Source organism: Arachis ipaensis, chromosome B8, assembly GCF_059453495.1.
Source record: "Arachis ipaensis isolate K30076 ecotype BB chromosome B8, ASM5945349v1, whole genome shotgun sequence".
Lineage (NCBI taxonomy): Eukaryota > Viridiplantae > Streptophyta > Magnoliopsida > Fabales > Fabaceae > Arachis > Arachis ipaensis.
This window is the reverse complement of record NC_142443.1, coordinates 36,967,264-36,994,471: the sequence shown is the minus strand read 5'-3', so window position 1 is coordinate 36,994,471 and position 27,208 is coordinate 36,967,264. Positions and strand designations below refer to the sequence as shown.

The 27,208-nt window shown below is 38.7% G+C and overlaps 1 non-coding gene across 1 annotated transcript; it reads right to left on the bottom strand.

The window, feature by feature from the left end:
• Positions 1-10,423: 10,423 nt before the first annotated feature.
• LOC148547712 (small nucleolar RNA R71) lies at positions 10,424-10,531 on the bottom strand. Its single transcript, XR_015897201.1, has one exon. It is a non-coding gene; the product is annotated as a small nucleolar RNA R71 (small nucleolar RNA).
• Positions 10,532-27,208: the final 16,677 nt, after the last annotated feature.

Below are 27,208 nucleotides of genomic sequence, written 5' to 3'. Positions count from 1 at the left end.
CCAGTTGGTGTTTTTGGGGCTTAAAAAATACCTCTTGTTTGTGCTCCAATTTCATGCCCACTATAGAGTATTATATATTGTTGGAAAGCTCTGAATGTCAGCTTTCTAACGCAACTGGAATCACCTCAATTGGACCTCTGTAGCTCAAGTTATGCTCCTTTGAAGTGGACATGGTCGCTGGCATAGTTGCTAGCGTTAATGAAAAACTTGAGTGCCAATAACGCTAGCGATCAGGGCTTAATTATTGCCAGTTTCTAAAACTCAAACTTAGTTTCCACCCCATACTATTATATATTATTGGAAAGCCCTGGATGTCTACTTTCCAATGCCTTTGGAAGCGCATCATTTGGAGATCTACAACTCGAGTTACACTTCTTGGAAGGTGAAGAGGTCAGCTGGCCTTACTACAAGTTGATACCATGTTCATCTTTGCACTTTTGGGGTAGGTTTTCTCCCTCAAATTTAATGTCAACCATATAGTGCCATATATTCTTGGAAAGCTCTGGAATCCTACTTTCCAATGCCACTGGAATCACCTCATTTGGAGCTTTGTGGCTCAAGTTATGCGTATTTGAAGAAGGCATGGTCAGGCTGCCAGGTGGGACTTTTGCCCACGTTAACTACCACGTTAACTAAGTTAACGTGGGAGTTAACGTGGCTCATAGTGGCTTGTGTGGGCTCATTCCAATGTTAGTGACAATGTTGGGTGTCACTAACGTTGGTGATCACCTCCCTTCTTCACGTTAGCTTCCACGTTAACTAGGTTAACGTGGGAGTTAACGTGGCTTATTGGGGCTTGTGTGGGTTCCTTCCAACGTTAGTGACAATGTTTGGTGTCACTAATGTTGTCGACCACCTTGTTTCTTCACGTTAGTTTCTACGTTAACTAGGTTAACGTGGCTTATTGTGACTTGGCCAACGTTAGTGATAAAGTTGAATGTCACTAACGTTGGCTTCCCCTTTACTTCAACTAATGTGGCCACTTATGAGCTTGGTCCAATATTAGTGATAATGTTAAGTGTCACTAACATTGGCTCCATTTCCTTTCTTCAAAGTTAATGCCACTAACTTTTCTCACTAACATTGGGGCTTTCCTTCCTTCCACGTTAGTGCCCACGTTAGTGTAACTAACGTAGCCACTAACGTGGCTTCTTCTCTTCTTCTTTTGGCCTGAAATCAATTAAACAAAGTGCATCAAAGTCTTGCTCTTAATCATGGGATCATGCATCATCCAATTTATCATATAATTCATGCAAAATTCTCATGAAATCATGTAAAGTGCACAATATATGCTTGAATCAAGATGTAAGTGAATATCTACCCAAAACTAGCTTATTTTCCAAGAAAATGCATGAAACTACCTTAAAAACAGTAAAGAAAAGGTCAGTGAAACTGGCCAAAATACCCTGGCATCACAACACCAAACTTAAAGCTTGCTTGTCCCTAAGCAAGTACTGGAACAAAAGAATGATGAATGGAATACCAAGAGAAATGAGTCATTCTTGTGGAAGTCATGTCCCTGGTTTTATGGTGGTTTCATGCATAGCAACTTAGGTTCATTCCTGGCTTTCAGACCTTTATCATGTCCTAGAACACTCACTTTGATTGCATCCCATGAGACTTTTATTCATTGATCCTTTTATTGTCATTTCAGGGCTTATTTGTGTTCCTTGGGCTAAGTGCTTTGTAAGGGGGCAACTCTTTAAAATAAGCTTTCAGCCAACACTCCCGAACCAGTTGGTTCAAGGTGCTAGGTGTTGAAGCACCCCTAAGGACTTACTTGCTCAAGTCTCTCCCCCATACACACACACCACAGGCACATAGTTTATTTATTTTCTTTTTTTGAGACTTTGGTGTCCAGCACCTCTTTGGGTTACTAAATGCTTTGTATTGAGGGTTACTCTTGATAGTGGACTTTCAGTTGATAATCCCGAGTTAGTTAACCCAAGTTACCAAGTGATAAGGCACCCCTAAGAGCTTATTCATCCATGTAGATCCCTCACACAGGAGCACCACAGACACATGCCTCAAGATTAAAAACCATTGGTGCCTAGCCTTATTACTTGTTCTTTTTCTTTTATTCCTCAACTTTGATTGTTCTTTCCCTTTTTCTTATTAGGATCTTCTTATTTAGCTAGTCTCATGGGGTGTGTCTCAAGCATAGTATTCATGACAGACAGTTGTCCTCCCACCTTATGGTTGAACCAACTTAGCTAACTTATGACTATACCATAAACTCATGAACTTATTCCATAGTATGAACTCTTCTCTGGTCTTTTGTAAAACACTCATTCTCTTTTCATTTAATTTAAAAGGGACAAGCATACTAGTAAGCAAAGTAAGGATGCAGTAATGACATTCAGGCTAGAAAACACAGCCTTAATCAATAAAAAGTTTAAAAGACAGAATTGACATGCTTATTCACAAGGAGAAAGCACACATACATACAAAGAACATAGAAGACAATCATGCAAATTAAAGTGCTGGAAATAAGTAAGAGGAGAAAGGAACTTTACCACCTTGTATTTTATCTTCATTGTTGTTGCCCTTTTCCTTTTATTCTTTTCCTTCCCACACCAGACATAGAATGATTACTTATACTCAAGCAACAATTAAAACAGTGGTGACGGGGTCCATGATAGATCATGAATGTCTTAGAATGAAGTGTGAGTATGCATGTGTTTCAGCAAGTAAGGTTAAGGATACAATAAAGACACAAGAGATACAAACAGAGACATTTTGATTGCATTAATAATTGGTGTTGGCATGGTACTTTGCATGAAAGTTAAGTGGCAACACCAAACTTAGTGTGCCACTGTCAATCTAGAATGTTGCAAGTACCCAGTGAAGATTGAAATTCAAATTGTTGCATGGAAACACCAAACTTAGAGTGCAATCATATGCCAAATTATTGAAAGTAAACTAAGCAAAGCAAGGAAATGTTACCTACGGTTGGGTTACCTCCCAACAAGCGCTCTTTTAATGTCATTAGCTTGACATGTTGTTCACGACTTTCTTCCTCTTCTTCCAGTTTGTTAAGAGGAATGACCTCAAGAGGAAAGAGGAGCCAGTTAATGCCCCTTGTTTTGAGTGCCTCTCCCCAGCAAGCTTTCTTCTGTTGTTAGCTTGAGTAAACTTACTTGTTGGGGTAGGGGTGGGATGGCTTTTGGTTGACCTTTTCTTCTTCATGAATATTGTCCTTCTTTTCTTGGTCACCATCCTTTTGTTAGTGTTCCTGTTGATTACCTTTACCACCTTGATTTCAGGATTTGGGTATTGTATGATGGGTGGAGCATCCTCTTCATCAAAAACTTCTTGAATTGGTGGTTCAATGAACTCACCCTCTATGCAACTCTCTGTTTCATTGGAGTGTGGGTTCCCTTGATTGACTTCCTCCCTTATTCTTGACCTTTGAATGAAGTCCTCTATTTCTGAAGAGAGTGGAGTGGTTTCTCTTTGTGATCTCAGCTCTCCAATAAATTGTTCTTCAGAATAGAGTTGTGCATTCTCCCTCAATTTTTCTTCATGGTCCCTTTTTGCTATTTTCTCCTCTTCGATTGTTTTTATTATTTCTTCAAGGAGGAGTTCTATCCTAGTGAGTCTCTCCTCTACTCTACTTCTTCTGAGTTCTTCAATGATGAGTTCCACCCTAGCAAGTTTATCTAAAGGAGGTTGGGTAGGTTGTAATGGTTGGGCGAGGTTGGCTTGTGAATGGAATTGGTTGTTTTGTGGTTGTGTGTTCTGAAAGTGGTATGACTCTTGTGGGTAGTGGATTGAGTTTTGTGGATGGTGAAATGAATTGTATGGATTTGGGATAGACTTTTGTGCTGAGGCATACTCAAATGATGAAGAATTTAGGCATGTAAAACTTGGAGGTGAGGTTGTATAATTGAGAGGTGATGGCTCTTGATGAATGGGGTATGAATGAGTGAAATCTCTTTGATTATGATCTTCCCAGCCACAACTTGAGTAGTGATTAATTTCACCAAAATATGGACCATTTTGTGACTCTGGAAAGTACCCCATTTCATGTTCTTGATACTCCCACCCACCATGAGCATAGTAAAGTGAATCATTATGTGGTGGTGGAGAGTTTCCCATGAAATATGATTGACTAAAATATGATGGATGCTTCTTTTTTCCTGCAGAAAGCTCTGTCTCAAACAATAATCACCAAAAGAAATTGGAACCTCCATTGTCACAGATGAGGAAATTTCCAGTGAGGCAATATCACAAACAGTTAGTTAGCAAAGGAAAATAAAGAAACAAAAGAAAAAAAAAGACAAAAGAAAAGTGTCTAATCTAGTAAATCAATCAACCGGTAGTTTGTTAATCACAATTAATCCCCGGCAACGGCGCCATAAACTTGATGCACGGAAAACTTGTCTCGCAACAAATTTCCTTCGGCAAGTGTACCGAATTGTCGTCAAGTAAAAACTCACAATAGAGTGAGGTCGAATCCCACAGAGATTAACAGATTAAGCAATCAATGGTTAATTGATTATCCTAGTTAGATGGTTCAGATTTGGATGATGAGCAGCAGGAATTGTAAATTGACAGAAAAGTAAAGAAAGCAATAAAGTGCAGAAAAGTAAAATGGCAAGAAAAGTAAATGTAAGAACTAAAAAAAATGAACATTGGGATCAAGAGATATTGCAATCCTCCGGATTAAGTTCATTCTCATCTCTTCCTCAATCAATGCATTCATTGATCTCCTTGGCAATCTTAAGTGATCGAATTACAATTCCTTGTAATTCGATCTCTCAAATCTTGATCAATAGCCAATTCCTTGGTCAATTGCTCATGAGAAGAGATGAACTATGGTCACTAATTATACCACATGCATTTTCCAAATCAAGTGTTGGAAGGATTATAGTCACATATCCATCCACCCCCAATTTGGTCCAGTATGAGAAAGCATTTCTAGCATGATCTCTTCATTCCTCTTTCAAGGTTCAGAAGAGATCCAAGTATGAATAGTTTCTTTTCCAAGATAACTACCCAATTGGATGAAGATCGAAAGCTCTCTAGTAAAATCAAGAGGAAAGAAAGAAGAAGAAGAATAAGAACTACACTTAATCTATTGAATCACAATAGAGCTCTCTAATCCAATGTAAAGAGTTAGTTGATCATTGCTCTACAAAAATAGAAAAGAAAGAAAGTGCAGAAAAGTAAAGATGAAGATTCAAACTGAAATTGAAAATTTAACATTCATAAATGAAAATTACAACTAAAAGAAAGAGAAGGAAAAATGTGTGAGGGGAGGGAGTCCGAAGACCCCTCTTCAATCCTCCATTCCAGAATTTCCCGAATTTCCAAGATGTTTCCAATGTAAATACTAAGGCCTTTATATAGGCTCTCCTAAATTACAAAATGAAATTAAAAGCAAATTACAATTAAATGAAAATTCCTATTCTAGATGCTTCTTGTGGTCTTGATTGGTTGAAAATTGTGGGCTTGCTTGCTTGAGCTTTGAAGTGGACTTGAGAGAGAAGTGAGTCAAGTCGAGGTCCAGGTGCTAAAGTTAGTGCTAAAGTTAGCTGCACTAACGCTACAAGTGTGGCGTTAGTGCTAAAGTTATTGTGGCTAACGTTGCACTTACTGCCCAGTTGGTGTTTTTGGGACTTATAAAATGCCTCTTGTTTGTGCTCCAATTTCATGCCCACTATAGAGTATTATATATCGTTGGAAAGCTCTGAATGTCAGCTTTCTAACGCAACTGGAATCACCTCAATTGGACCTCTGTAGCTCAAGTTATGCTCCTTTGAAGTGGACATGGTCGCTGGCATAGTTGCTAGCGTTAATGAAAAACTTGAGTGCCAATAACGCTAGCGATCAGGGCTTCATTATTGCCAGTTTCTGAAGCTCAAACTTAGTGTCCACCCCATACTATTATATATTGTTGGAAAGCTCTGGATGTCTACTTTCCAATGCCTTTGGAAGCGCATCATTTGGAGCTCTACAACTCGAGTTACACTTCTTGGAAGGTGAAGAGGTCAGCTGGTCTTACTACAGGTTGATACCATGTTCATCTTTGCACTTTCGGGGCAGGTTTTCTCCCTCAAATTTAGTGTCAACCATATAGTATCATATATGCTTGGAAAGCTCTGGAATCCTACTTTCCAATGCCACTGGAATCACCTCATTTGGAGCTTTGTGGCTCAAGTTATGCGTGTTTGAAGAAGGCATAGTCAGGCTGCCAGGTGGGACTTTTGCCCACGTTAACTACCACGTTAACTAAGTTAACGTGGGAGTTAACGTGGCTCATAGTGGCTTGGGTGGGCTCATTCCAACGTTAGTGACAATTTTGGGTATCACTAACGTTGGCGATCACCTCCCTTCTTCACGTTAGCTTCCACGTTAACTAGGTTAACGTGGGAGTTAACGTGGCTTATTGGGGCTTGTGTGGGTTCCTTCCAATGTTAGTGACAATATTTGGTGTCATTAACGTTGTCGACCACCTTGTTTCTTCACGTTAGCTTCCACGTTAACTAGGTTAACGTGGGAGTTAAAGTGGCTTATTGTGACTTGGCCAACGTTAGTGATAAAGTTGAATGTCACTAACGTTGGCTTCCCCTTTACTTCTTAACGTTAGAGGCCACGTTAACTAAATTAACGTGGCAACTAACGTGGCCACTGATGAGCGGATAATTTATACGCTTTTTGGTATTGTTTTTAGTATGTTTTTAGTAGGATCTAGTTACTTTTAGGGATGTTTTCATTAGTTTTTATGTTAAATTTACATTTCTGGACTTTACTATGAGTTTGTGTTTTTTTCTGTGATTTCAGGTATTTTCTGGCTGAAATTGAGGGACTTGAGCAAAAATCAGATTCAGAGGTTGCAGAAGGACTGCTGATGTTGTAGGATTCTGACCTCCCTGCACTCAAAGTGGATTTTCTGGAGCTACAGAACTCAAAATGGTGCGCTTCCAATTGCGTTGGAAAGTAGACATCTAGGGATTTCCAGCAATGTATAATAGTCCATACTTTGCCCAAGTTTAGATGACGTAAAATGGCGTTCAACGCCAGCTCTCTGCCCAATTCTGGCGTCCAACCCCAGAAACAAGTTGCAAAGTGAAGTTCAACGCCCAAAATGGCACAAAAGGTGGCGTTCAACTCCAAGAAGGACCTCTACACATGCAACACTCAAGCTCAGCCCAAGCACACACCAAGTGGGCCCCGGAAGTAGATTTATGCATCAATTACTTACTTCTGTAAACCCTAGTAGCTAGTTTATTATAAATAGGACCTTTTACTATTGTATTAGACATCTTTGGAACATCTTTGGATCTTTGGAATCATCTTTAGACACCTGGTTCTTAGATCAGAGGGGTTGGCCATTCGGCCATGCTTGGACCTTTCACTTATGTATTTTTAACGGTAGAGTTTCTACACTCCATAGATTAAGGTGTGGAGCTCTGCTGTTCCTCAAAGATTAATGCAAAGTACTACTGTTTTCTATTCAATTCACTTGTTCTGCTTCTAAGATATTCATTCGCACTTCAACCTGAATGTGGTGAACATGACAATCATCATCATTCCCTATGAACGCGTGCCTGACAACCACTTCCGTTCTACATTAGATTGAATGAGTATCTCTTAGATCTCTTAATCAGAATCTTCGTGGTATAAGCTAGATTGATGGCGGCATTCATGAGGGTCCGGAAAGTCTAAACCTTGTCCGTGGTATTCCGAGTAGGACTCTGGGATTGAATGACTGTGACGAACTCCAAACTCGCGAGTGCTGGGCGTAGTGACAGACGCAAAAGGATAGTAAATTCTATTCCAGTATGATCGAGAACCTCCAAGATGATTAGCCATGCAGTGACAGCGCATCGGACCATTTTCACAGAGAGGAATAGGATGCAACCAACGACAAGGGTGATGCCTCCAGACGATTAGCCGTGCTGTGATAGAGCATTTGGACCATTTTCCCGAGAGAGATCGAAAGTAGCCATTGGCACCGGTGACATCCTTACATAAAGCCAGCCATAGAAAGGAGTAAGATTGATTGGATGAAGACAGCAGGAAAGCAGAGGTTCAGAGGAACGAATGCATCTCCATACGCTTATCTGAAATTCTCACCAATGAGTTACATAAGTATTTCTATCCTTATTTTATTAATAAATTTCGAAAACCCCATTACTATTTTATATCCACTTGACTGAGATTTACAAGGTGACCATAGCTTGCTTCATACCAACAATCTCCGTGGGATTCGACCCTTACTAACGTAAAGTATTACTTGGACGACCCAGTGCACTTGCTGGTTAGTTGTGCGAAGTTGTGAACCATGGTATTGGCATCGTGTTTTTGGTGCCATTGCCAGGGAAAGAAAGAGCAATGAATTTTACATAATCAAAGTGTAATCACAATTTCATCCACCAAGTTTTTGGCGCCGTTGCCGGGGATTGTTCGAGTTTGGACAACTGACGGTTCATCTTGTTGCTCAGATTAAGTAATTTTCTTTTTGTTTTGTTTTCAAAAATTTTTCAAAAATCTTTCAAAAATTTTTCTTTTGTTTTCGAAAAAAAAATACAAAAAAATTAGAAAATCATAAAAATCACAAATATTTTTGTGTTTCTTGTTTGAGTCTTGAGTCATGTTATAAGTTTGGTGTTAATTGCATATTCATATTGCATTTTTCGAAAATTGCATTCATGCATGTGTTCTTCATGATCTTCAAGTTGTTCTTGGTAAGTCTTCTTGTTTGATCTTTGCATTTGCATGTTTTGTGTCTTTTCTTGTTTTTCATCTGCATTCTTGAAATCTTAGTGTCTAAGCATTAAAGATTTCTAAGTTTGGTGTCTTGCATGTTTTCTTTGCATTAAAAATTTTTCAAAAATGTGTTCTTGATGTTCATCATGATCTTCATAGTGTTCTTGGTGTTCATCTTGACATTCATAGCATTCTTGCATGCATTCATTGTTTTGATCCATAACTTTCATGCATTGCATAATTTTCATGTTTTTCTCTCTCATCATTAAAAATTCAAAAAAAATAAAAAAAAAATATCTTCCCCTTTTTCTCTCATCAAATTCGAAAATTTGAGTTGACTTTTTCAAAAATTTTTAAAATCTAGTTGTTTCTCATGAGTCAAATCAAATTTTCAATTTGAAAATCTTATTTTTTTCAAAATCTTTTTTCAAAAATCAAGTCTTTTTCATTTTTCTTAGCTATTTTCGAAAATTTTAAAAATATTTTTCAAAAATCTTTTTCTTATCTTTATATCATAATTTTCGAAAATAACAACAACAATTAATGTTTTGATTCAAAAATTTCAAGTTTGTTACTTATTTGTTAAGAAAGATTCAAACTTTGAGTTCTAGAATCATATCCTGTGATTTCTTGCGAATCAAGTCAATAATTGTGATTTTAAAATTCAAATCTTTTTCAAAAACTAATTTCTATCATATCTTTTCAAAAATATCTTCTTATCTTATCTTTTTCAAAAATTTGATTTTAAAATATCTTTTCTAACTTCCTAACTTCTTATCTTTTTCAAAACCACCTAACTAACTCTCTCTCTCTAATTTTCGAAAATATCTCCCTCTTTTTCAAAAATTCTTTTTAATTAATCAATTATTTTAATTTTTGATTTTAATTTTCGAAAATTACTAACTTTTTTTTCAAAAACTATTTTCGAAAATCACTAACCCTTTTTCAAAAATAATTTTCGAAAATTCTTCTCCCTCATCTCCTTCTAAGTATTTATTCATCTACTAACACTTCTCCTCATCTCACATCACTGCTCCTATCCTTACCCTTGTGTTTGGATTCTTCAATTTTCTTCACCCCTATTCCTTTTCTTCTTCTACTAACAATAAGGAACCTCTTTACTGTGACATAGAGGATTCCTCTTCTTTTCTTTTTCTCTTCTCTTTCTTATGAGCAGGGACAAAGAAAAAAGCATTCTTGTTGAAGCTGATCCAGAACCTGAAAGGACTCTGAAGAGGAAACTAAGAGAAGCTAAATTACAACAATCCAGAGACAACCTTATTGAAAATTTTGAACAAGTAAAGGAGATGGCAGCCGAACCCAACAACAATAATGCAAGGAGAATGCTTGGTGACTTTACTGCACCTAATTCCAATTTACATGGAAGGAGCACTCCATTCCTGCCATTGGAGCAAACAACTTTGAGCTGAAACCTCAGCTAGTTTCTCTGATGCAGCAGAACTGCAAGTTTCATGGACTTCCATCTGAAGATCCTTTTCAGTTCTTAACTGAATTCTTGCAGATCTGTGATACTGTTAAGACTAATGGAGTAGATCCTGAAGTCTACAGGCTCATGCTTTTCCCTTTTGCTGTAAGAGACAGAGCTAGAGTGTGGTTGGACTCTCAACCCAGAGATAGCCTGAACTCTTGGGATAAGCTGGTCACGGCTTTCTTAGCCAAGTTCTTTCCTCCTCAAAAGCTTAGTAAACTTAGAGTGGACGTTCAGACCTTTAGACAGAAAGAAGGTGAATCCCTCTATGAAGCTTGGGAAAGATACAAACAGTTGACCAAAAAGTGTCCTTCTGATATGCTTTCAGAATGGACCATCCTGGATATATTCTATGATGGTCTGTCTGAGTTATCAAAGATGTCATTGGATACTTCTGTAGGTGGATCCATTCACCTAAAGAAAACGCCTGCAGAAGCTCAAGAACTCATTGACATGGTTGCAAATAACCAGTTCATGTACACTTCTGAAAGGAATCCTGTGAATAATGGGACGCCTATAAAGAAGGGAGTTCTTGAAGTTGATACTCTAAATGCCATATTGGCTTAGAACAAAATATTGACTCAGCAAGTCAATATGATTTCTCAGAGTCTGAATGGAGTGCAAGCTGCATCCAACAGTACTCAAGAGGCTTCTTATGAAGAAGAAGCTTATGATCCTGAAAACCCTGCAATAGCAGAGGTGAATTACTTAGGTGAACCTTATGGAAACACCTATAATCCATCATGGAGAAATCATCCAAATCTCTCATGGAAGGATCAAAGGCCTCAACAAGGCTTTAATAATGGTAGAAGAAACAGGTTTAACAATAATAAACCTTTTCCATCATCCACTCAGCAACAGACAGAGAACTCTGAACAAATTACTTCTAATTTAGCAAACTTAGTTTCTGATCTATCCAAGGCCACTGTAAGTTTCATGAATGAAACAAGGTCTTCCATTAGGAATTTGGAAGCACAAGTGGGCCAGCTGAGTAAAAGGATCACTGAAATCCCTCCTAGTACTCTCCCAAGCAATACAGAAGAGAATCCAAAAGGAGAGTGCAAGGCCATTGACATAAGCACCATGGCCAAACCTGTAAGGGAAGGAGAGGACATGAATCCCAAGGAGGAAGACCTCCTGGGACGCCCAGTGATCAATAAGGAGTTTCCCTCTGAGGAACCAAAGGAATCTGAGACTCATCTAGAGACCATAGAGATTCCATTGAACCTCCTTATGCCATTCATGAGCTCTGATGAGTATTCCTCTTCTGAAGAGAATAAGGATGTTACTGAAGAGCAAACTGCCAAGTTTCTTGGTGCAATCATGAAGCTGAATGCCAAATTATTTGGTATTGAAACTTGGGAAGATGAACCTCCCCTGTTCACTAATGAACTAAGTGATCTGGATCAACTGACATTGCCTCAGAAGAGACAGGATCCTGGAAAGTTCATAATACCTTGTACCATAGGCACTATGATCTTTAAGGCTCTGTGTGACCTTGGTTCAGGAATAAACCTCATGCCCCTCTCTGTAATAGAGAAACTGGGAATCTATGGGGTGCAAGCTGCTAAAATATCATTAGAGATGGCAGATAATTCAAGAAAATAGACTTATGGACAAGTAGAGGATGTGTTAGTAAAGGTTGAAGGCCTTTACATCCCTGCTGATTTCATAGTCCTGGATACTGGAAAGGAAGAGGATGAATCCATCATCCTAGGAAGACCTTTCCTAGCCACAGCAAGAGCTGTGATTGACGTGGATAGAGGAGAATTGATCCTTCAAATGAATAAGGACAACCTTGTGTTTACAACTCAAGGATCTCTCTCTGCATCCATGGAGAGGAAGCAGAAAAAGCTTCTCTCAAAGTAGAGTCAAACAAAGCCCCACAGTCAAACTCTAAGTTTGGTGTTGGGAGGCCACAACCAAACTCTAAGTTTGGTGTTGGAGAGTCTCAACAATGCTCTGAACATCTGTAAGGCTCCATGAGAGCCCACTGTCAAGCTATTGACATTAAAGAAGCGCTTGTTGGGAGGCAACCCAATTTTTATTTATCTAACTATATTTTTTCTTAGTTATATGTCTTTATAGGTTCATGATCATGAGGAGTCAAAAAATAAATATAAAAATTGAAAACGGAATAAAAAACAGCAGAAGAAAAATCACACCCTGGAGGAAGCATCTACCTGGCGTTCAACGCCAGAACAGAGCATGGTTCTGGCGCTGAACGCCCAAAAAGGGCAGTATCTGGGCGCTGAACGCCCAAAATGGGCATCATCTGGGTGCTGAACGCCAGAATTGCACCCTGGAGAGGAGCTGGCGCTGAACGTCCAGAACAAGCATGCTTTTGGCGTTCAACGCCAGAAATGGGCAACAAATGGGCGTTGAACGCCCAAAATGGGCACCAACCTGGCGCTGAACGCCCAGAGTTGTGTGCAAGGGCATTTTACATGCCTAATTTGGTGCAAGGTTGTAAATCCTTGAACACCTCAGGATCTGTGGACCCCATAGGATCACCTCAGGATCTGTGGACCCCACAGGATCCCCACCTACCTCAATCTCTCTTCCCCATCACCTCCTCACCACTCACATCCATCCACCCTTCCCCATAAACCTACCTCATAAACTCCACCTACCTTCAAAATTCAAAATCAATTTCCCACCCAAACCCACCCTAAATGGCCGAACCTTCACCCCCTCCCTTCCCTATATATAGCCCTCCATTCTTCCTCATTTTCACACAACATAACCCTCTCTTCTCTTCTTGGCCGAAACACAACCCCTTCTCCCTATCCTCCATTTCTTCTTCTTCTTCCTCTATTCTTTCTTCTCTTGCTCGAGGGCGAGCAAAATTCTAAGTTTGGTGTGGTAAAAGCATAAGCTTTTTGTTTTTCCATTACCATTGATGGCACCTAAGACCGGAGAATCCTCTAGAAAAGGAAAAGGGAAGACAAAAGCTTCCACCTCCGAGTCATGGGAGATGGAAAGATTCATCTCCAAAGCCCATCAAGACCACTTCTATGATGTTGTGGCCAAGAAGAAGGTGATCCCTGAGGTCCCTTTCAAACTCAAAAGAAATGAGTATCCGGAGATCCGACATGAAATTCAAAGAAGAGGTTGGGAAGTTCTAACAAATCCCATCCAACAAGTCGGCATCCTAATGGTTCAAGAGTTCTATGCCAATGCATGGATCACCAAGAACCATGATCAAAGTAAGAATCCGGATCCAAAGAACTATGTTACAATGGTTCGGGGGAAATACTTGGATTTTAGTCCGGAAAATGTGAGGTTGGCATTTAACTTGCCTATGATGCAAGAAGATGAACGCCCCTACACTAGAAGGGTCAACTTTAATCAAAGGTTGGACCAAGTCCTCATGGACATATGTGTGGAAGGAGCTCAATGGAAGATTGACTCCAAAGGCAAGCTGGTTCAACTAAGAAGATTGGACCTCAAGCCTGTGGCTAGAGGATGGTTGGAATTCATCCAATGCTCCATCATCCCCACTAGCAACCGATCTGAAGTTACTGTGGATTGGGCCATCATGATCCATAGCATCATAATTGGAGAAGAGGTGGAAGTTCATGAGATTATACCTCAAGAACTCTACAAGGTGGCTGACAAGACCTCCACTATGGCAAGGTTAGCCTTTCCTCACCTTATTTGCCACCTATGCAATTCGGCTGGGATTGACATAGAGGGAGATATCCTCATTAAAGAGGACAAGCCCATCACTAAGAAAAAGATGGAGCAAGCAAGAGAACCCATTCATGGAGCTCAAGAGGCGCATGAAGCTCATCACTATGAGATCCCGGAGATGCCTCAAATGCATTTTCCTCCACAAAACTATTGGGAGCAAATCAACACCTCCCTAGGAGAATTGAGTTCCAATATGGGACAACTAAGGGTGGAACATCAAGAGCACTCCATCATCCTTCATGAAATAAGAGAAGATCAAAAAGCAATGAGGGAGGAGCAACAAAGACAAGGAAGAGACATAGAAGAGCTCAAGGACATCATTGGTTCCTCAAGAAGGAAACGCCACCATCACTAAGGTGGATTCATTCCTTGTTCTTATTTCTTCTATTTTTCATTTTCTATGTTATGTGCTTATCTATGTTTGTGTCTTCATTACATGATCATTAGTAGTTAGTAACTATGTCTTAAAGTTATGAATGTCCTATGAATCCATCACCTCTCTTAAATGAAAAATGTTTTAATTCAAAAGAACAAGAAGTACATGAGTTTCGAATTTATCCTTGAACTTAGCTTAATTACATTGATATGGTGACAATGCTTCTTGTTTTCTGAATGTATGCTTGAACAGTGCATATGTCTTTTGAAATTGCTGTTTAAGAATGTTAAATATGTTGGCTCTTGAAAGAATGATGACTAGGAAACATGTTATTTGATAATCTGAAAAATCATAAAAATGATTCTTGAAGCAAGAAAAAGCAGCAAAGAACAAAGCTTGCAGAAAAAAAAATTAGGCGAAAAAAAATAGAAAGAAAAAGCAAGCAGAAAAAGCCAAAAGCTCTTAAAACCAAGAGGCAAAAGCAAAAAGCCAATAACCCTTAAAACCAAAAGGCAAGGGCAAATAAAAAAAGGATCCCAAGGCTTTGAGCATCAGTGGATAGGAGGGCCTAAAGGAATAAAATCCTGGTCTAAGCGGCTAAACCAAGCTGTCCCTAACCATGTGCTTGTGGCGTGTAGGTGTCAAGTGAAAACTTGAGACTGAGCGGTTAAAGTCAAGGTCCAAAGCAAAAAAAAGAGTGTGCTTAAGAACCCTGGACACCTCTAATTGGGGACTTTAGCAAAGCTGAGTCACAATCTGAAAAGGTTCACCCAATTATGTGTCTGTGGCATTTATGTATCCGGTGGTAATACTGGAAAACAAAGTGCTTAGGGCCACGGCCAAGACTCATAAAATAGTTGTGTTCAAGAATCATCATACTGAACTAGGAAAATCAATAACACTATCTGAACTCTGAGTTCCTATAGATGCCAATCATTCTGAACTTCAATGGATAAAGTGAGATGCCAAAACTATTCAAGAGGCAAAAAGCTACAAGTCCCGCTCATCTGATTGAAGCTATGTTTCATTGATAGTTTGGAATTTATAGTATATTCTCTTCTTTTTATCCTATTTGATTTTCAGTTGCTTGGGGACAAGCAACAATTTAAGTTTGGTGTTGTGATGAGCGGATAATTTATACGCTTTTTGGCATTGTTTTTAGTATGTTTTTAGTAGGATCTAGTTACTTTTAGGGATGTTTTCATTAGTTTTTATGTTAAATTCACATTTCTGGACTTTACTATGAGTTTGTGTGTTTTTCTGTGATTTCAGGTATTTTTTGGCTGAAATTGAGGGACTTGAGCAAAAATCAGATTCAGAGGTTGAAGAAGGACTGCTGATGCTGTTGGATTCTGACCTCCCTGCAATCAAAGTGGATTTTCTGGAGCTACAGAACTCCAAATGGCGCGCTTCCAATTGCGTTGGAAAGTAGACATCCAGGGCTTTCCAGAAATGTATAATAGTCCATACTTTGCCCAAGTTTAGATGACATAAACTGGCGTTCAATGCCAGCTCTCTGCCCAATTCTGGCGTCCAGCGCCAGAAACAAGTTGCAAAGTGGAGTTCAACGCCCAAAATGGTACAAAAGGTGGCGTTCAACTCCAAGAAGGACCTCTACACGTGCAACACTCAAGCTCAGCCCAAACACACACCAAGTGGGCCCCAGAAGTGGATTTATACATCAATTACTTACTTCTGTAAACCCTAGTAGCTAGTTTATTATAAATAGGACCTTTTACTATTGTATTAGACATCTTTGGAACATCTTTGGATCTTTGGAATCATCTTTAGATGCTTGGTTCTTAGATCAGAGGGGCTGGCCATTCGGCCATGCCTGGACCTTTCACTTATGTATTTTTAACGGTAGAGTTTCTACACTCCATAGATTAAGGTGTGGAGCTCTGCTGTTCCTCAAAGATTAATGCAAAGTACTACTGTTTTCAATTCAATTCACTTGTTATACTTCTAAGATATTCATTCGCACTTCAACCTGAATGTGATGAACGTGACAATCATCATCATTCCCTATGAACGCGTGCCTGACAATCACTTCCGTTCTACATTAGATTGAATGAGTATCTCTTAGATCTCTTAATCAGAATCTTCGTGGTATAAGCTAGATTGATGGCGGCATTCATGAGGGTCCGGAAAGTCTAAACCTTGTCCGTGGTATTCCGAGTAGGACTCTGGGATTGAATGACTGTGATGAACTCCAAACTCGCGAGTGCTGGGCGTAGTGACAGACGCAAAAGGATAGTAAATTCTATTCCAGTATGATCGAGAACCTCCAAGATGATTAGCCATGCAGTGACAGCGCATCGGACCATTTTCACAGAGAGGAATAGGATGCAACCAACGACAAGGGTGATACCTCCAGACGATTAGCCGTGCTGTGACAGAGCATTTGGACCATTTTCCCGAGAGAGATCGAAAGTAGCCATTGGCACCGGTGACATCCTTACATAAAGCCAGCCATAGAAAGGAGTAAGATTGATTGGATGAAGACAGCAGGAAAGCAGAGGTTCAGAGGAACGAATGCATCTCCATACGCTTATCTGAAATTCTCACTAATGAGTTACATAAGTATTTCTATCCTTATTTTATTAATAAATTTCGAAAACCCCATTACTATTTTATATCTGCTTGACTGAGATTTACAAGGTGACCATAGCTTGCTTCATACCAACAATCTCCGTGGGATTTGACTCTTACTCACGTAAGGTATTACTTGGACAACCCAGTGCACTTGCTGGTTAGTTGTGCGAACTTGTGAACCATGGTATTGGCATCGTGTTTTTGGTGCCATTGCCAGGGAAAGAAAGAGCAATGAATTTTACATAATCAAAGTGTAATCACAATTTCGTCCACCAGCCACTTATGAGCTTGGTCCAACGTTAGTGATAATGTTAAGTGTCACTAACGTTGGCTTCATTTCCTTTCTTCAAAGTTAATGCCACTAACTTTTCTCACTAACGTTGGGGCTTTCCTTCCTTCCACGTTAGTGCCCACGTTAGTGTAACTAACGTAGCCACTAACGTGGCTTCTTCTCTTCTTCTTTTGGCCTTAAATCAATCAAACAAAGTGCATCAAAGTCTTGCTCTTAATCATGGGATCATGCATCATCCAATTTATCATATAATTCATGCAAAATTCTCATGAAATCATGTAAAGTGCACAATGTATGCTTGAATCAAGATGTAAGTGAATATCTACCCAAAACTAGCTTGTTTTCCAAGAAAATGCATGAAGCTACCTTAAAAACAGTAAAGAAAAGGTCAGTGAAACTGGCCAAAATGCCCTGGCATCAATAGTGGAGGAAAATTCCAATGGAGAAGGAGTAGGGGTTTCGGGCAGCTAGAGTTGAAGAGTGTATTCAGCGGTAGCAGACATAAAGATGAGACACTGGAATTGGCTAAAGTGAACTTGGGTTGGACCCTGCCACTTCTCGCCCTGTAGGGTGACAAACCGATCCCTAGCCATGAATGTGATGAATTTTTCCTTGTAGTTGACCAAGTGAGTATCTAGTGTCTCCAACCAACTGTCACCCAAACCCAACTCCTTTAATACAAATGGCAACACAAAAGGTGAGATATAGAGAGTGCGACCCTGAATTGTGACTGGAACATTGCGCACTTCACCCTCACAGTGTAGTAAGGCACTGTTGCTGACCTCCACTGCAAATTTTGGGGCCGTAAAAATGGGAAGAGCAAGCATAGTTCAGAGATCAGGGTGGATGAAGTTGTAAAAACTGCTGCCATCCATGAGAATCTGAAGTTGTTTCCCTGCAATAAAATCAGTGAACCAAATTGACTTCCTTGAGGCCACTCCTGACACAGTATTAAAGGATAAATGGTGGGGTTCCTCAGTAGTAAAATTTTGGTCAGGGGTGGATATAGGTGGGCTAAGGGGCTCCTCTGGTGAGTTTTGGTTTGGTAGAAGTTCCTCTACTAACTGGATGATGAAGTAGTACTTGGAAGTGGCAGGTAAAGCCCAAACCCTTGTCACAGCGAAATTGAATCTCAGCGGGGGAGAGCTTACGGAGGGGGTTCAATTTGGATGGGGTTGGGAGGAGCGTTGGTGTAGAAAACGTGCGTGGGGCTGGTTTACTCGCTAAAGTAAAAGGGGGTTTCTGGTGTTGGGTGAGGAAGGGCATGGCTGGGGTTCGAGATTGGGATGAGGCTGGGAAGAAATTCTCGTCGAATAACTTGGCCAACGCGACCTCCTATAGCAATGAATTTGACAAATGCAATTTCACTTAACGTTTCAGATCCAGGTGTAACCCACCGACAAAGCAGTCAAGAAGAAGGGCGTCATCTATACCGTATGCCCTTGCGGCAAGATCGGAGGTGTCGAAGTACGTGGTGAAGGTGGAGGATTATTTCAACTTCAGTAGATCCTCGCGGGGGTTATCGAACTATGAAGGACCGAACTGGATTTGCATCGCAGTAGATAAGGTGAACCAATCTTGTATCGGGCTTGTTCTTTCGAGCAATTGAAACCAGGACAGGGCGTTGCCTTTCAGGCTCACGATAGCATGGTTAACCTTATGGTCTTCTAGGATGTCATGGATCTTGAAGAAACGTTCCGCCCGATAGATCCACTGGAGGACATCATTGCCTCCAGCGAAACGGGGAAACTCCAACATCACGTGTTGTGGCAGCGCGAAGATCGACTGCGGCGGATTTGCCGACACCGATCTTTCAGCACGTTAAGCGACATGGGCTTGGAGCGAAGCCAGGGATTGATTGATGGTGGCGAGTTTCTCATGGTGGGCTTTAGAGCATTCCAAGAGTTTGTTGATAGCGTCTTGTATTGTTTGCAGCCGTGTATTGTCGGCCATGAAAATTACAACAAAAGCACCAGTTGATATAACAATGCAGACATTTCAACAATTGTATTGAATCAAGGGAGTATGTGGTGTAGTGTGAGAAAGTTATACAATCAATGAAATGAACCAATTCACAACAGATAAAGAAGGGGGAGTGAAGTAGAGAGAGGGTGAGCTTCTTGTAGCAGAGAAGAGGAAGAATTGATCAAAATAGCCAGGGATAAGAATAACAAGAGAAGAGTAATTTCAGAAGGGGAGAGTCAGAGCTTACAACATCCATGCCATTTCCTTGGTGCCTTCCTTGCCTATATATTTGTTATTATTCAAGGGGAGTTTGTTGCTTCTGTTTTGCTAGCTGAGTTTGTTATGCTAGCTGCCCCTTTCTCTATCCTTCTATCAACAGTCCCCCCGATAAAATTGACCTTGCCCTCAAGGTCAAAGTTGGGATGTATCCGCTTCATGTCTTTATAAACTTCCCAGGTGGCATCTTCCACCGGCAAGGCTTGCCACTTGATCAATACCTCTTCATACCAGCGATTATCCCTCTTGACCATACGGTGTCCTAAGACCAGTTAAGGCTGCAATTTGAGGCCCTGTCCATCTAGCAACGGTGAAGGGATGATGGGTTCTGGGGTTCTTCCGGTACACTTCTTACGCAATGACACATGGAAGACTTGATGAATTTTAGCAGTCGCCGGGAGTTGCAACTTTTATGCAACTTTCCCGATTTTGGCAATCACCGAAAATAGGCCAAAATAGGGCATGCTAAGTTTTTTATTCCTGCGCGTCGCCACTGATTGCTGTCGATATGGTTGGAGCTTCACATAAACCAAATCATCGACTTGAAACTCCAATTCGTTGCACTTCTTATCAGTGTTCAGTTTCATACATGCTTGTGCTTGTTGTAAATGGCTCCGAAGGGCCGTCAGCACGTGGTCTCGCTACTGGAGGAGTTCCTGTACAGCTGGTGGATCCGTGGCCTCGACATTATAACGAATAAGAGGAGGGGGTTCTCTCACGTATTGGGCCCAAGCCCAATATATATAAACCCAAAGTTAGGCTTTTCAGCCAAAAAAATCCTTCCACTTTGAGATTCACGCTGAAATGGTGAAGGGATACAAAACCTAACAAAAGCACTATTCATCGTCATCTTTGATCACACATAACTTTTAATCCAGAGCTCCGATTGACGAGCTATTTGTAGCCACGCGTTCGTCTCATTAAGCTCTTCATTTCTATTCGAATAAAGTAGTATGTATCTCTGAATTTTGTGCCCAGTTTTCCATCCCTTTCATTTGTGTGAATTTGGTTTGGGTATTGAGTGATTTTGATGGTTTTGGTAGTTTAGGTGCAATCTAGCATTGGGTAATTGTTAGGTTTTACCAAAATCATCAATAGATAAGGTAAGAACACTCTAAACCCTTGTGTTCTGTCCAATTTTGTTAACTCTAGTGTTAATTGTGGTGAATTATATGGATTAGATTGAATTTGTGTTGTATTGGAGTTGAATTGGTAAATTGGAGCATGTTGGAATTGATTTGGAATCTTTGAAGATTGAAGTTCAGTGTTTTAAGCTTTAGAACGAATCGGCCAAGGTATTGTTTTGGTTTCTCGTGGTTAATCTATAATGTTGCGTGAAAACTTAGGTTAGTTGCTTTAGGATAGGCTTGAATGTTTGAATGGTTGGATTTAATGAAATTAATGTATATGTATGTATTTAATGAGTATGATGTTGAATTTGATAGTGAAATTGTAAAATCTATAAAATTAGTGAATAATTAGCCGATAAATTAATTTCAGGGCACAGATACCCTCTAATGGTGACAGGGCACGGATTTTCTCTAATGGTAATAAGACGCAACAGAGAGACTGTGCCCGGGTTAGCTACCAGACATGTCGGGTTGGCTATATAACCGACAGATGAGACTCATCAGCCACTAGGATAGGCATGCATCATATGCATCTATATGTTTGTTTGGTATGCCTTGTTTGGATTGCCTAAGTGATTGTATAAATTATTTGCTACCTGCCTATGTGTTGTATATGCTTTCTATCTGTGATTTCCTTGCATGCAATAATTGTGTTTGTAACTCTTGATTCCGATGGTGGTTGGGAGGTTCGGAGGAGTTGGACAGAGGAGTTTTAGATAGATTGAAGACCCTTAGCTAATTGCCTATTTTCATTTTTATGGTTTAGTTATGTTTATAAGATTTAATTATATGTCGGAAGTTCTAGGATTGCCTTTGGCTTTCCCAGGACATTATATGTTAGATATGTGGACACTGTTACTATGCTGAGAACCTCTGGTTCTCACCCCATGCGGATTTTGTGGTTTTCAGATGCAGGACGTGAGGCTCCTCGCTGAGGCATGCTGGAAGCTTCTGATTTAGCAAAGATCCTTATCTCTCGGGGTTTTATTTTGGTTATATGTATTTATATAGATACTTATTATCTCCACTGTTTATATATATATTGTATTAACTCCTCTTAGAGGTTATTTTGGAGAAATAGGTTCTGTAACTCTGTATTTTGGGTTTCTTTTGGGTTCTCATATATATATATATATATATATATATATATATATATATATATATATATATATATATCGGGCCGGTTACCTTCGCGAACCGAGTCTTGATCTTTGTTATTTATATTTTGGCACTCTTCTGTATATATATCCGTGTCAGCTTATCTTTTACATTGCTTCGCTTATGTTATCGTATTCGGGAATGTTGTGCTTTTCAATTTAATGATTTTTCTTAACCCTTTTCTTTTAAAGGCTTCTAGTTATAAATCTTTTTAACTATATATATATATATATATATATATATATATATATAAAATTTTACTGTTAGAGGTCGTAATACCTCACCACCTCTGTCTTATGACTTAAGCATAAGGCTCTGTATGGTAGGGTGTTACAGAAGTGGTTGGAGTTGATGCAATTATTGTATATATGTATATATATGAAGAATATGATGCTAAATTGATAATGAAGTATTGGTATTTTGGGTGACTAAATGATTGATAAGTAATGGGTTAGTGTTTAGTGAGTCATGATAATGCTTGAAATGGATTTGGTTGAGTTTTGATGTGAATTTGTAGTTAGAAATTGTTGAGTGGTATTGATAAATTTATATGTTGGTATGTTGTGGGGTGATTGGAAAGCATGAGAGCGTGATTTAGGAACATTTGAGGCTGAGTTGGTTGTGAAACAAAGGGTTTAAAATTGAGAATTTTAAAAAACTATAGATTTTGTAAACTTTGGTAAAAATTTATTTTTAACCAACTTCGGCAGATCATAACTTGTTTTCCAGACCCCCAAATTGTGTAGAACTTATTTTGAATGAAAATTGATCCGTAAAATTTACAACGTTCGAAGAATGGACGAAAAATGATTTTTAACGAAAACATTATACACATTTGAAGTTTGGGTTTAAAAACAGAATTTTGCAAAAAACCAGAAAATCTCGTATGTGTGCGTACGCACACTATCGTGCATATGCACAGACCAGAGCAAATGGAGAGACTCGTGTGTACGCACGAGGGTATGCATACGCATACTTTGGAAGTTTTGCAAGTTGTGCATACGCACATTATGATGCGTACGCACGCGCTGGAAAAATTGCTGCTGCATGCGTATGCACAATATGATGCATACGCACGATGCCCTGTTTTGCACTAAAATCCTATTTTTAATTGTTTAACCTTTCTAGCAAGCTTCTAAACCTCCGTAACCACTATTTTGTTTGAAAACTCACAAATTTTGAATTATTAACCATTCCTCTAGTTTTCCAAACCTCTGAAAACTCTGTTTAAGGTCCAATAGCTAGTGTTTAGGCTTTTGGAATGAGCGAGAGTATACTGGTACATTAAAGAGGTAGTTTTTGTTTTGTATTTAGAGTCAGATACTTAAGGTTACAGAGCATTGTGGGTAGGTTAACTTGAGTAGTTTCGTGAAGTGTTTTGAGTTGATTAAAGAGAAAATATCGAAGTATAGTGGATCTAACCTTGAAGAACTATATACTAATTATAAATACAATATTGGGCGTGATATGATTATAAATGTGACTGTTTTATCTCAAGCACTCTTTCTCGAAAGTGCGACCCCAATAAGATGGTGGAAGCTAAGGTGAGGATCCCCTTCTTTGATCGTCCTTGCATTGTAAAATCGCCTCTAGTGAGATGGTGGCAGGTAGGATCCCCTCTTTTCCTCCTGGACTTATGAGAACGTACCTCCTGGGTAGACACAAGGGTTGTGGTTCACCTCACTTACTCCACATTGGTTAGTTGAGGCTCCCCGGGTAGATGCAAGGGTGTGGTTTGCCTCACTTGCTCCAGGTCAAGGTGGTTTGAGCTCCCTGGGTAAATGCAAGGGTGTGGTTCGCCCCACTTGCTCTAGGTTGAGATGATTTTGAGCTTCCTGCGTAGATTAGAATCCCCTTAGACAGATTACTGATAATTCTGGTTTAGAATAAATTTTAAGATAATTCTGAGTGTCGGAGTTCTAGGAATGCCTTTGGCTTTTTCGGGACCATATATATTATCTATTTGCGCACCTCTACCATGCTGATCTGATTCTCATTCCATACGTATTTGTTGTTTTTCAGATGCATGACATGACGCTTCTTGCTGAGTGTGCTGGATTTGCCTTTCTGCTGAAGCGAAGACTTATCTTTTGGGACTTATTTTGTATTTTAGTTTATGTATTTGTTCTCCACTTTTGTACCTTATGTTGTATATCCCTCTTAGAGGTTTATTTTGGAGAACTAGGACTTAATGTTGTTTATATTTTAAGGGCTATATATATATATATATATAAATATAAACTCTAGTCGGCCTTGGCTTCACAGGTCAAGTCTAGAGCTTGATTATACGTATCCGTTGGAACTCTTTATATACCTATCTTTTGGTTTTCTGTATAAGCTTTCTGTTTTATCATTTTTTATGAGCGATGCATCTTCGGTTTTGTTTTGATCGTACCCTTTTTTTTCAAGACTTCTAGCTATATTATCCTTGTTATATATGTATGCATTTTGTGTGGTAGGGTGTTACAATAATATTAGTAATAATGAAATGGTTAATGAAGATAACCAAATTTGAACAAATCACTTCAAAAAACTTATGGAGAAATCTAAAGGAGTAGTATACATGATAGAAAATATACTAATCAAACCATTTGAAAAAAATTAAGTACAATATTACTATTAAGGATTAACAAAGTTAACATCGATAACAACACACATATATACCTAAATATATTCGGATGCTACAACAATTCAACACACATACCAAATCATCATTTAAAGATGGGTTGATGTAGAGGAATGTCAATGGTTCAAATTTAGATCATGTGTACTGTTTTCAGATCATTGCTTAGATCGTATAGGAGAAAATGCTTCAACAATATTTTCATAACAAGAAAATTTTGTTGCAAAAAAAGTTTCACAAAATCCTCAAATCTTTGTTATCTTCTCTTTAATTTATATCAAAATCAAAATCCCCTTTTTTTTCCTTATCGCACAATTGAAACATGATCATTATTATTCTCGGCATTATCATTGAATCTAATGTGTGAAAATCTTATGGTAATTAAATAAATGAAATTTTGTTAATTATCGTTATCAAAGTTTTAAATCCGTACATAAATTTGGCACAGATTTTTTAGCCATTTTTTAAATATGGCTTAAGTATTGCCATCAAATTTTTAATAGAAAACTTCGATGATAAATTATTTAATCTAGATGTTATGTTTCATATAACGAGTTGAACATTACCGATAGATTTTTCATAGAAAATTCAATGATTGTAATACCCTAAATTCAACCTTCGTCTTTCTCCCATCGCTTTACACAAACGCAAACCCCTTACCCCTTATTCTTTTCCCTACCTCTACAACTTCTAGCTGCCTTTGTAGTCCACTGTTGTTGCTACATTATCATTGGCCTTTAGCCCACCTATCCTGCCTGCATTATCTGTTGTTGTTGGACCATTTCTAACATTTTTCTTCCTCTATCCTTAAACCCTTTCACCACAACATTGTTAGGTTAGCTTTGTTTTATCATCTATTTGTTAAACTATCTTTATTGAAAGCATTATATATAGACAGTAGAGCGGGTAAAGCTCTTTAATAATGCATGTTACGATTGTTAAATAATCTTGTAGCTGATATGCAATTGCTTATAGTATTTATAGGACTTCTTGAAGCTCTAATTTGAGCACAAAAAACACAAGACTGACATTGAGATTTGGGTTTGGTTGGAGTATTGTAACTTTGATATCTCATTATTAGAGATCTTTGGGATAGGTGGAGTTGTCACCTATTTTATATCTTTGTCATATTTTATAATAAAATATTTGGTTGTTTTTTTGTCCATAGATATAGGCTTTAAACCAAATCACGTAAATTTTTCATGTCCATTTTGTTCATTTTATTACTCTTCCATTGACTTTTTTGAGCCACTCTTACCACCTTAATTCCTAACAAATTGTAAGAGTTCAGGGACAAATTTGTTTCAAAGATGTTGTCCACCATGAAATTTGAAATTAAACAATTTGATGGTTGCATGAATTTTAGAATGTGAAAAGTTTGTATGATGATACTTTTCACACAAAATGGTATCAGAGTTGCAATTGATAGCAAAGCTAAAATACCATAAACAATGGAGGAGCCACAATGGGAAGAGACCGATCAAAAGGCTTGGCGTTAGGATTTTTGCCAGTAAATAATTTCATAAAAATAGTTGCGTTGTAGATATAGTCTCTAAACCAACAAAAATCCCTTCGTACAAACGCTTTGGTTGTCACAAGTAACAAACCCCTAAATAAATTGATAACCGAAGTATTCAAACCTCGGGTCGTCTTCTCAAGGAATTGCAGGGAGGTATGTTCTTATTATTGGTTATGAGTTTGTAAATTGAGGTTCTGGAGTTTGGGCAATGGGCATAGGTATATTTTCAAAGCAATAAAAATAAATAAATAACTGTAAAATAAACTCTTGGCAAGGTATGAGAACTGGAAGTCATATCCTGGTTATCCTTATCAATTGTAATGAGAATTAGATTTTTCTCCCACTTTGTTAACCTCTAACTATGAAGGTAAGTTAAGTGGATGAATTAATTTTTATTCCTCAGGTCCTAGTCTTTCCTTGGGAAAGGCTAGAGTTATTGGAACTTGAATTAATGAAATGAAGAAATCCAATTTTCAATCAACAATGAGTTTGATAACTCAAGTGTCTCCAATGACTCAACCAAAGCCAAAAGGGAAAAAAGTCTACTTGAATGAAAATAATTTGGATAAACAAAGAGCATTAATAAATTAAAGAGAGCAATCATAAGTTTGAAATACTTCAAATTATATTAATAAAAGCAATCCAATCTAACATGAAAGATTTATGAATCAAATGGGCAACATAAGTAATTAACAAATAAAAGTATTAGAGTATCTAAAAGTAGAAGAGAAATATAAATTTAAGAACATTGAACCTGAGATTGAGAGTCACTCCTAAAACTAAGAGAAATCCTAAATCCTAAATCCTAATCCTAAGAGAGATGAGAGAACCTCTCTCTCTAAAAACTACATCTACTCCTAAAATTGTGAATGTGAAAGCTTATTTTTGAATGGATGCATTTTCCCACTTTATAGCCTCTAATCTGTATTTTCTGGGCCACAAACTGGGTCGAAAACAGTCCAGAATTCGCTAGTTTCGAATTTTGCCACGCTGGTTTTTTGTCACTGCGACGCGGCCACATGGATCACACGGTCGCGTCACCTAGCGTCAGGGAAACTATATCATATTATATATCAAATCGAAGCCCCAGACATTAGCTTTCCAACGCAACTGAAACTGCTTCATTTGGACCTCTGTAGCTAAAGTTATAGCCGTTTGAGTGCGAAGAGGTCAGGCTGGACAGCTTAGCAATTTCTCCAACTTATTGTATTCCTTCCACTTTTGCATGCTTTCTTCCCATGCTCCAAGCCATTCCTGCCTTATAATATCTGAAAACACTTAACACACATATTAAGGCATCTAATGGTAATAAGAGAGGATTAATATTAGCAAATATAAGTCCAAAGAAACATGTTTTCAATCAAAGCACAT